This window comes from Urtica dioica, chromosome 1 (assembly GCF_054948205.1).
Source record: "Urtica dioica subsp. dioica isolate 48M chromosome 1, U.dioica_male_clone48M_v1_H2, whole genome shotgun sequence".
NCBI classification, from domain to species: Eukaryota; Viridiplantae; Streptophyta; class Magnoliopsida; order Rosales; family Urticaceae; genus Urtica; species Urtica dioica.
In genome coordinates this window covers 32,781,289-32,792,892 of record NC_142756.1, presented here as the reverse complement: position 1 = coordinate 32,792,892, position 11,604 = coordinate 32,781,289, and the positions used below count along the sequence as shown (strand labels likewise).

The following is an 11,604-nucleotide window of genomic DNA, read 5'->3' as shown; positions in this document are numbered from 1 at the left end:
TGTGATGATCCATACGGAATGCTAATATATTACAATGTATATTTATCATATTAAATAATATAATAAGATTAACTTTAGTTTAGATTACCTCAATATTATGTTGTATATAAGATTTAAATTATATATAAGATAATCATATAAATAAATAACTAATTTTTTTTATAAAATTATTTTTATTCAAAAATTAAATTCTTTATGATAATCATATAGTATATACAATACTTCAAAGCAAGGTTCGAAATACCGTTTTCGATGCCGTTTCGAGCCTCATGATTTATGAAAAATCGATAAGCAACCATAAAACTGAACGGAAAAATGTGGAAACAGACAAATAAAATACTGTTTTCAAATACCGTTTTCGATGGAAAACCGACATGTCAGCGGAAAACCGAATGAAAATAATGTTACATAATATGTTATATATATATATATATATATATATATATATATATATGTATGTATGCATATATCTTTTCAATTTTTAATTAAGATTTATGTTGACTATATTTTATAGTCTTCAATATCTAATTGTTATTGCACAACTATAATATCAAATATTCTCATTAATTTCAATATCAATGTATTTATACCCAATACATATATCTAGTTGTATAAATATGTATATACATATGTCTATATATATAATTTATATCAGACATATTTTTAATAACTTAATTTATTGTTTTATTTTTCTTTTTGTATGATTTTATATTAAAATTATCGATTTACATATTTATATTAAAATTGTATAAATATAACAAGATTGTAACTTGGTCTGGTGGTTAACACTTGTGCACCCAACCCAGGTGTAGGTCTTGAGTTCGAATCTCAATTGTGCAAATAGCGAGCCCCAAAAAAATCAACATATAAGCCCATATTTCTGGCCCCAAAAAAATCAACATCAAAGCCCATATTTCCAAGCCCAGTTATAAAACCGTAAGACTAAAAATTACAATAAAATCATATTTACTTCTATCGATTCTTCTAGCATTTGTTTCATTCTTCCCGAAATTTCTTCTCTGCTATGCTTCTCTCAAAATTACTTTTGCTCACACCTTCGTCGACTCTTGTTTTCTTTCTCTCTGATGCTTCTTGCTTTTCTACTCTTTCTGAAATCCCAAGTAATTATCGTCGTTTTTACTCGTTTGTCAAGCCCAAGAAAGAAAGCAACTCTTGTGGTGGTCGGAATCAGACTCTTTGCAAGAATCACCTTAAAATAGATTTGTTGTCAATGGTGCACAAAAGAAGAGTTGTAGTCTTTACTTTTGTATATTTGATGTAATAAAGTCTCACAAAGACTCTTGCTTGTAATTGCTTATTTATTAATAAAAAGTTGAAACGTTCATTCATTCTTCCTTGTCTGAAGCTTTATGATAAAACCTTAGTCTTTAGTCCATAAACAAACCTAACAACATATTAAGAGACAAATGTAGATTTGCATGAACAAACTCTTCATGGTTTGCTTAAAAGAATATATTCGCAATCTAAGGATCAAAGGACTATTGATCCCAATACGATTATTAGGAGAATCTATGATGGCTGGTTATGGGACATTGAGAGTTCGAGACTCTATATTCTTCTAGGTATCTTCCGAAGGTACCGAATTGACTAGTGCACTTCTAGAGACACGATAAGAACAAACCATTTAACCTCTTATGTCTCGAAGTCACTACGTATGAATTGCATCATGCTTACCTCAATCCTGAAATGAGACATGTCATTTCATATCTTACGTATTCTCATTTGAGAAAGTCAGATTTCGGACTCACTATGTGATTCTGAACATGACCTATTGGTGAAGTACTAAGTTAAGAAGATTTCATGAGTAGCTTTGTGAATATCTCATAGATATGGAATTCATGTACAAGATTGCTGAAATGCAATGTATATCACCTCATGCTTTGTTCCTTGAAATGTGAATAAATGAACTGGCCAGTCTCCAAATTGAGTCTTAACTCTTTTGGATGAATCAATGTGACTTGTTAGCTCCTCATCAATACATTTTTTTTCCGATTTATTCACAAGCGACAAAGGAGTTGAGGAAATAACAGCTAGAACGGTGAAATGGTAATTTTGTAAATCCCGACTAGCTGATGATATTCATGAAGGGTAAACATAGATAACATTCAGTGGATCCACTCATCACAACTTAGTTGAATTCTTGAGTAGAAAATAAATTCATTTGAACCGTGAGATTCTCAGTGTCAACTCTTTAGTGGAGTCAGTTGAAATTAAGCTAAACTTGGAAAATGTTTATGAACTTTTGAGTCCAAATATTTTAGCTCAAGCGTTGTTCATTTGGAATCATGAGGTCACTGTAAAAAATTATATCGAGTAGGAATAGTTAAACTAGAAGCTAAGTCAAAACAAGAACAAGACAAATTTTACGAAAATTGTCAAAAGGGTATTTTTGTCTTTTTGGACATAAGACGAAATGAATGTCAATAAATTTTTTGACATTGTCATATGATGACAAATGAAATAAATTTCACTCGGCCAAGTTAAGTTAATTGGGCCTTGAGGATTAATTTCATTTCATTGAATTTTACTTTCTTAATGTGCTTTTCTTATGTTGTCATGAACAAATGAAGAAACATCTAGAAACTCCTTCTAGAAGCTCAAAATTTCGTCCAACCCAAGGAGAGAAAAGAGGAATTATTTTGTGCATTGATGTATGAAGATACTTGCCAAAAGAAAAAGAGGAAAAAAATTTCCTATACAAGGAAAGTGGATTTCGGCCAATACAAGGTAAGGGAGAAGCAAACAAAACAGGAAACAAATCCAAGTGCTTCTAGAAATGATTTGGACGTCCAACATGAGAAAAGGGAAGCCAATATTTTGCTCATGAATATGTGATATTCTATAGAAGAGGAAACTACCTTATTGAAGGTAATCCATCCCCTATAAATAGAGGCCTCATTCTCATTGTTTTCTCATTCCACATAAGTTCGAGATTGAGAGCTTCTCTCTCTAGACCTTGTGGTGGCCGCGCCCCTCTCCCTCTCTCTCTAGTTTTCTTTTCGTTTTTGTTATGGCACTTAGGTCCACATTTGACCTCGTGTTTTAGCTCTTTGAATCTTAGACTTGTTGACTCGTCGTGTTTAAAAAGTGCCCACACACTAATTCCTTTCTTTCGCGAGTGATTATTGTGATAAAACAATTCGTGGTTGCTCGAGTTCCCGAGGAAAGAAGAGAGACGTGCTGCGAGGGGAGACGAACGTTTCAACCTTCCTAAGGCTTCTCAACGTTCAAGCTTCTCAAAGGTAAGTAAACATATAATGCTCATTTATAGTATTAATTTATATGTACTTGCTCTTTGTCTAGGTTAGTAAAAATGTTTTACTTGTTTTATAGAAAATTTTTAAATTCCGCCGCTTGCTCGAAGCCCTTAACTCTTTTCTTAACCCTAGATCAATTCCAACAAGATTTTGCTTACATCAATAGCCTCTTAGCTAAACAATTTGCAAGGCTAACCTTCCCCTCCAATGAAACAAATCAAATACCTACACTATCCTTTTCTTAAAAAAATAAAAATAAATGTAAAATAAAAATTGAAATCAGATCTACTTATTTTTTTAAAAATTAATTAAACCTTAAACACTATTTAAATAAATCTTCTTTCATAAGAATTTCATCTTCTCCTATGTAATGAAAACCACCCAAATCAAATCACAACTTTCTTCTAATTAGCCTTTCATTTTCTTTAATAGAGACCAAACCTTAACCATCCTATCCAACTTCGAAAATTATGAGAAAGAACTCCATAGGTTTCCATTGTTGATCTCAACAAGTTTAAGAAACTAATATAAGACTTGTAAGTTTATCTAAAACCTCTTATTTTACGAAAGATTTATGCAACTAAGAGTTTAAGTTCGTCAAAAACGTAATATATATATATATATATATATATATATATGTGATTTAGAATTTTTTTTTTAAATTTTCGCATTAGAAAGAAGATGAGCGGAAATGTAAACTATTCTGGAAAATTAGCAGTCGGCACTGTCGTCACAGGAAATTGAACAACAATTTAAAACTACGGGCGGTTCGATCCAAGGCCGAACCAAGTGATCGCGCCCGAGCCAAAGTGTGAACTCGAAGATCGAGTTGCACCCTCCAAACCCGGAGGTGTGTTTTGGAAGGTGTGACCGTGCCAAATGATGTCTGCCTACGTACCCGTGGTCCGGGATCAGGTCAAAACGTAGTTCAATGTGGTGGTTGTGGCATCTTGGACTCGGAGGTTGAGAACTTAAGACTTTAGAGAAGGACCTTGCTCGTGGCTTCTATTGAAGACTATAGAGGGGTTGCTTGACTCGGGGCTTAACGTTCTAACTCAAAGGTCAAGAAGCGAGGGAGCAGCTTGTGCTTTGAGAATAATCGGGTCTCAGAATTGGAACGTACTCCCTGTTGTCAAGGGGGTTCTCGGATTTCTGAGCCGATCTTGGAGAGGATGAGAGAACTCTCGGAATGTCACAAGAGAAGTGTGTTTTGAGAGTGAGAATTGGCTCTCAAGAATTGTGTCAAGGTCCCTATGGAAGCCCATGGAAGGGCTGGGCGTGGGGCACAACGCATGCGCAGGCAGCAGGCTCGGCCGAGTGCAGGGCGCGCACAGGTAGGAGGCTCGGTAGGGCGCGGGGTGCGCACAGGCAGGAGGCTTGGCTGGGGCATGGGGCGGCCCGGCAGGACGCGGCTCGGACATGAGGCTTGACATGGGCGCGTCGGCGCGCGCAGGCAGGTGGCCCGACAGGCGGTTGGCCGTGCGCGGGAAGGAGGCCCAGCAAGTGCCGGGTGCACGCGGGGAGCATGCGGGCAGGGAGCTCGTTCTAGGGCGCAGGGCGCGCGCACGCGGGCTGTTGTAAATGGTGCCCACAAGAAGAGTTGGAGACTCTATAGTTCTTCTAGATATCTTCTGAAGGTACTGAATTGAGCAGTGCACTTCTAGAGACAGAATAAGAACAAACCATTTAACCTCTTATGTCTCGAGGTCACTACGTATGAATTGCATCGTGCTTACCTCAATCCTGAAATGAGACATGACATTTCATATCTTACGTATTCTTATTTGAGAAAGTCAGAGTTCGGACTCACTATGTGATTATGAACAAGACCTATTGGTGAAATACTAAGTTGTGAAGATGTCATGAGTAACTTTGTGAAGTTCTCATAGATATGGAATTCATGTACAAGATTGCTGAAATGCAATGTATATCACCTCATGCTTTGTTCCTTGGAATGTTAATAAATGAACTGGCTAGTGTCCAAATTGAGTCTTGACTCTTTTGGAGAAAACAATGTGACTTGTTAGCTCCTCGTCAATACATTGTTTCTAACTTATTCACAAGCGACAAAGGAGTTGAGGAAATAACAACTGGAAGGGTAAAATTGTTATTTTGTAAATTCCATCTAGCTAATGATATTCATGAAGGGTAAACATAGATAATATGTAGTGGATCAACTCATCACAATTAAGTTGAATTCTCGAGTAGAAAATAAATTCATTTGAACCGAGAGATTCTCAGTGTCAACTCTTTAGTGGAGTCAGTTGACATTAAGCTAAACTTGGAAAAGGTTTGTGAACTTTTGAGTCGAAGTATGATAGCTCAAGCTTTGTTCATTTGGATCCATGAGGTCACTGTCACAAGTCATTTCGAGTAGGATTAGTTAAACTAGAAGCTAAGACAAAACAAAAACTAGACAAGTTTTATGAAAATTGTCTAAAGGGTATTTTTGTCTTTTTGGACATAGGATGATATGAATGTCAATAAATAAGGGTTTTGACATTGTCATATGATGACAATGAATTGATCCACACGGCCAACTTAAAGAATTTGGGCCTTGAGAAGTAATTTCATTTCATGGAATTTTACTTGAAAATTCTTAACGGGCTTTTCTTATGTTGTCACAAGTGAAAAAACATCTAGAAGCTCCTTCTAGAAGCCCCTTGACCGTCCAACCTAAGAGAGGGAAATAGAGTTTATTTTGTGCATTGATGTATGAAGATATTTGCCAAAAGAAAAAGAGGAAACAAATTTCCTCTACAAGGAAGTCAAGGGTTCGGCCAACCAAGAGAGAGTAAGCAAAAGAGGAAACAAACTTGCTTCTACAAGCATAAGGTTGCACGTCCAAAGCTAGAGAAAGAAAGGCAATTTTTGCTCATGAATATGTGATATTTTATGGAAAAGAGGAAACTATCTTTTGAAGGTAATCGTTCTCCTATAAATAGAGCCCTCATTCTCATTGTTTCTCATCCCACAATTTTAGAGATTGAGAAGAAAATTGAAGAAAGTTGAGTCTGCAGAAGAAAAGAAGGAGATGAACAGAAGGGATTTCGGGCTGAACAGGTCGGGAAGCCCCCTCCTTCTAGCGCCAAAATGTTGTCGCACGAAAATGAACAACTATTGAATACCTCGGGTGGTTCGATCCAAGGACGGACCAAGTGATCGCACCCGGGCCAAGAGTGTGAACTCGAAAGTCTCGAGCTAGATTCTCTCCGATCAACCCACCTCTCGGAAGAGGGAAGGGGTGAGGAGGAGAAGTGACCGTGCCTTGTGTGTCAGCTACCTACGTACCCGTGTGTAGGATCAGGTTAGAACGTAGTTCAGGGCGTATGTAACGCAGTGTGAGGCGCGGAGCCTTAATGGAGAAGCGTACTCGACGAAGGAGACGGTGCGCGGAGGAGTCCTCGGCGACGTCTCAGAACTTTGGAGATCGCGAGCGCGAGAGAGAATGTGTGTTTTCTCTCTTTTGGAGACGTGGAAGACTCTAAGTCAAGAGTTCCTTGTTGTGGCGGAGATTCCAGACGCGTAGGCGATTTCTAGTCGGAAATACCGGACGCGTAGGCGATTTCTTGTCAGAAATGATGGACGCGTCTAGGGTGCTAGACGCGTAGGCGATTTTCAGTGGAAAACCGTTAGAGCACTCGTGGGCTCAAGATCAATCGTTCGATCAAGGGAGGCGGCACTCGAGAGTTCCCGGAAAGCGCTTCAGAATCTCTGAGAACGAGAAATCGAAGAGAATCCGCTTCAGGCCAAGGATGGCATCCAGAGAAGCAGAGAGAAGTCTCAAGTTCCTTGAGAATGAATGGGATGGCTTTCCCCTCAATGAGAGGGGGTATTCATAGGTGTTTGAGGGCCTAAGGAGGTGTGTTTCTCGTCCATGTGGGACTAGAGAGCGCGCTCCCCTTGAGGTGGAGCGCGCGCGCCGTGCGCGATGGCGCGGCGCGCCTCAGACTGGCGCGGTGCACCATGCGCCAAGCGCGCGTGGTGTGCTTGATGGCGCGGTGCGCCTCCAACTGGCGGGGCGCTCCATGCGCCATGCGCACGCGGTGTGCTTGGTAGCGCGGTGCGCCTCCGACTGGAGTAGCGCGCCATGCGCCATGCGCGCGCGGTGTGATTGGTATCGCGGCGCGCCTCCGACTGGCGCGGCGCGCCAATGGCTGGCGCGGCGCATGGCATGCTACGTGTACGCGCCCCGTCTTGTGGGCCTTAGTGACATTCATTTTATTTGGTCTGTTGGGCCTTCGGAGCTCCGGATATCGTGAAAGTCTCTACTCGAGGAGAATGACTCGACTTGAGGAGCGAGGCTCGACTCGAGGAGAACGACTCGACTCGAGGGGCGAGGTTCGACTCGAGGAGAGTGGCCCGACTCGAGGAGAACGACTCGACTCGAGGGGCGAGGCTCGACTCGAGGAGAGTTACTCGACTCGAGGAGCAAAGCTCGACTTGAGGAAAGGGGCTTGACTTGAGGGGCGAGGCTCGACTCGAGGAGAACGACTCAACTCGAGGAGGCTGAAAGTTTCGACATGAGGGCTTGCTAGCGACTTGTGACGGAAGGCTTGCCACTCTTTAGGACCTCCGGCCTGACCATCGGCCCTTTGAGCGGCGTGCCTTCTCGGCATTCCGGGTTTTCCGAAAATGACCGACAATATTAGCCCCCCCCAAGTTCATCGCTCGGGAGGCTTCGGCCGGTGAACTTCTAGTTGTTTCAGCCGGGTGTTTGAAAAAAATTTATTTCCCAAAGCTTCGCCATCGCGAAGCCTTTGTGGTTACAAAGTATGTTCTCATAATTGCAAGTACGCTCTCTCGCTTTTCCGTCTCTCTCAATACGATCGTGTGATCAACACGTAGAGGAGGATCCAAGCAGATACGTGGCGTAGCTCAACGTGGGCGAGGTGGATACGATCGCATCCATCGCTCTAGCCCCGGAGCAACGAGGACATACGCGCACCAGTAGGGCGTGCGTGTATGCAGAGGCGGACCGGCGTGTCACAGCTTGTTGATCTTTTGGCGAAGTCATACCCAAGTCTTTCTTCGATGGCGTTTTGTTTGATGATATCATCAACCCGGAGTCCATGGGACTCGACGGTGACTAGCAGGGCGACGATTGTGTAATCGTGACCTGTTAGGGGAAGATCATGGCTTTTGTCTCAGCCAGCTTGGAAGGCGACTGCACTTTTGCATTATGCAAAGGCGTGCTCATTCCGAGGTGTCGGAGATGGAGGTTGATGCTGCGGGCCGGTGCTTCGAGAAGGCGGAGTGGTACCTAGTGGAAGGCTTTGCTGCACCAGATGGCTTCGACTGCTTGGGGATCAACGCTCAAAGTTCGATCACGCATCAAGCATAAGTCGGTCTCACGGGGCATCTGCCATTCCAGCTTTGGTGACGCTTCTCCGTCTGCGTTCGGAAGATCGGCCCTTATTCCCCAGACGTGAGTGCGAGTCTCTGTTAAAGACGCGAAGGGACATCGTAACGAGTAATGATGTGGACTTCTTTTGTCATGGCATTTTTTACATCCAGAGGGTAAGTTTCCCTCTGTTTGTTTGTTTATTTTGTTTCAGTCTCGCTTTGGCTAGCCTCACTAGTAGAAAAAATGGATTTAATGGCGTTCAAAATGCGCCATTGTAGAGAATTAATGTCACTTTTTGAACGCCATTAAAACAGGCGACATTAAATATATATAATGGCGTTTAAACCAAAAAGCGCCAGTAAATGTGCCGACGTGTCATATCCACATGGCAGAGTACTGGGAAGGGTTTTAATGGCGTTTTTGTTTCGAACGTCATTAAAAGTCTTGCCACATCATACAACGCACGAAATTCAAACTTTAAATGGCGCTGTAAAGTTGGCGTGTTATTTAAGCTATTATGGTGATATTTAACGGACCACCATTATTTGTGGGTTTTTTTTTAATTTTTTTTACCCAAAAATTTTCTTAATTATTGCTCTCAAAATAGATATTAATAATATCAGTAGCCTGCAATTCTGCATTCATGCATACATCAATAAAAATATAATCTTAACACCAAAAAACAACCAAGAAAAACAATACATGATACTATTCTTTTTCTTTAAAAAAAAAAACATTCATAATACCATAACTTCTTCTATTTTCCAAGCTAGAAAAATATTTCTAACTATGATTCACAGGTTCATCAAAAATAAAAATAAAAACAATTAACATCCACCATATTCATAAGTTCAAACTATATCTAACGTCTTCACCAAAGTCATAAGTTCTAAGTATGTTTCACATATTCGTCTTTGTCTTTCTTAGAAATGTCATCTAAAACAAATTGATACCATTCGTCATGAAACTCATTGATGTCCACTTGATTGTATGTGTCTTGATCGCACCACTAAAAATGATACCTACAAAAATGGAAAAAATAGTTGCGGAAAAGGATACTTTGCATTCCATATCTCGCAAGTAAATTAACAAGGTAGGATAAGTAATCGTAAAGGATACTCAAATCCACATTGGCGCCCAAGTTATCAGAGTTGGCAATGAATACATATTCTTTACCCTGCATATGATGATAAAGTATAATGGTAAGTAACTGTGTTATAAAATATGGAGGGATGGCCTAAAGCTTATAGCCTTGTAAAGGAGAGAAAGTGCAACGAGATTTATAAGTATTATATACTATTTTCACCTTAGATAATAAATCATCAAGCTTCCCGCTGTTCTTTAGGGATGGGAATACGTCTCCATGGCCGGGTGGGTACCTTCATTACAAAAGAATCACAAACAGTATTATAACAAAAGTTATATAGCATCGGACACTGCACAGCGAGGCAGGTTAGTGAAATCATTCTGATACCACAACGATAAACCATAAACACTCCATACAGAATACCTAAATAAATAACACTCCATACCACAAGTTATACTTATTATTCTGCCAAGAAAAGAATACCAACACTAGTAGAAAAATGGTCTTTTATGGCAAAAACTAAGTTATAACTGATATAACTTATTATTCATTCATATTCCCATAACTGATTCTCCAGATTTTGCAATAGTACCCAAGTTCTTAATCAAATCATCCTTGGTCATACCAACATCCCAATCCCGTATAGAAAGGATTTTCTTCTCCTTAACTTAATCTGTAACTGGTTTGGTACACATTTATGTTCAATAACATACCACAACAATCTAACCACCCAATCAAGAGATTTCCTAGCTATCACCTCTGATTCTCTGCAATACAAAACAAAATAAACTATGTAAATGACTACAATCAGTGACATTGTATATGTGTGTACAATTTAAGAAGCGAGATTTAAACAAACTTCTTAACGACATCTGAGTCAGTGGAGTGATTGTTTGAAACCCCACCGATCTTCGCTTCAACCTTTGGTGGATCTATAAGCTCTCCTGAGTAAGCCACAACATTCGCTTGTATTTTAGTACCTATATTACCATCCAAACAGATCCGAAAAATTACAGTAGCAACTCTATAAAAAAATAATTAGAATATAGCTATTCTCGGAATCAAGACTCTGTTCAGGAGATTTGAGAAAGAAAAAAAAAACTAATCTTTAGAGGAACTGACGAACATGGCTGTGAAAGGGCATGAAACGACGAACGCCGTCGAGGATGAGCCGCAAAGATCAAGCGACGTCTAGCAGCGTCGATGCGGAGCGGCGGCGATGACTGGCAAGTGAAACCCACAGCGAAAAAGTAGAGAGAGATTACAAACCATTAACTTCCAAAAAAAAATGAGAAGAAAAAAACCCTAACCTTGGAAGGAATAGGTGAAGCCGATTGTGAACGATTACGAAACAAGAAACTCCGACCAAACCCATGGCTAGATACATGAACGACGAGAGGCAAAATACAAACGGAGTCGAAGACTGTGAGGATAGACGGCCAAACCACGAGGCGATGGGTTTGGAGGAGACGAATGCGCTGTGATTTTTGTTCAAGGACGAGAATATTTGGGTAAAAGAACGAGGCCTTGTGGTTTATTTTACTAAACCATTAATGGCGTTTCTTAGGAAAAGGCCATTAAAACTTACGCCCAACAAAACGGCTCCACGTGGCTGGGCATGAGAGTTCTCTTTGCTAGTTTTGATAGCGTTCGATATTTAAATGTCATCATATATAATTTTAACCACATGGCATTCAATGGTTGGTTTACATTTTTTTAATGGCGTTTCAAATTTAAACGCCATGAATATTTTTTTGTTGTACCTCTTCCAAAAGTGACGTGGCGCTCTCTAATTCGTCTTTTGCTTTAAACACAATCTCGAAAATACAATAATTACTTTTAATGGCGTTTTTTTTCACTAACGCCATTAAAGAGGCGCCATTAAAAGCCAT

The 11,604-nt window shown here is 40.1% G+C and overlaps 1 long non-coding RNA gene across 1 annotated transcript; it reads right to left on the bottom strand.

Annotated features, from left to right (window-relative positions):
* Positions 1-10,456: 10,456 nt before the first annotated feature.
* LOC149407905 (uncharacterized) lies at positions 10,457-11,205 on the bottom strand. The gene is made up of 4 exons (XR_016301741.1): positions 11,023-11,205; positions 10,839-10,935; positions 10,572-10,692; positions 10,457-10,479 (listed from the first exon to the last, which is right to left on the bottom strand). It is a non-coding gene; the product is annotated as an uncharacterized LOC149407905 (long non-coding RNA).
* Positions 11,206-11,604: the final 399 nt, after the last annotated feature.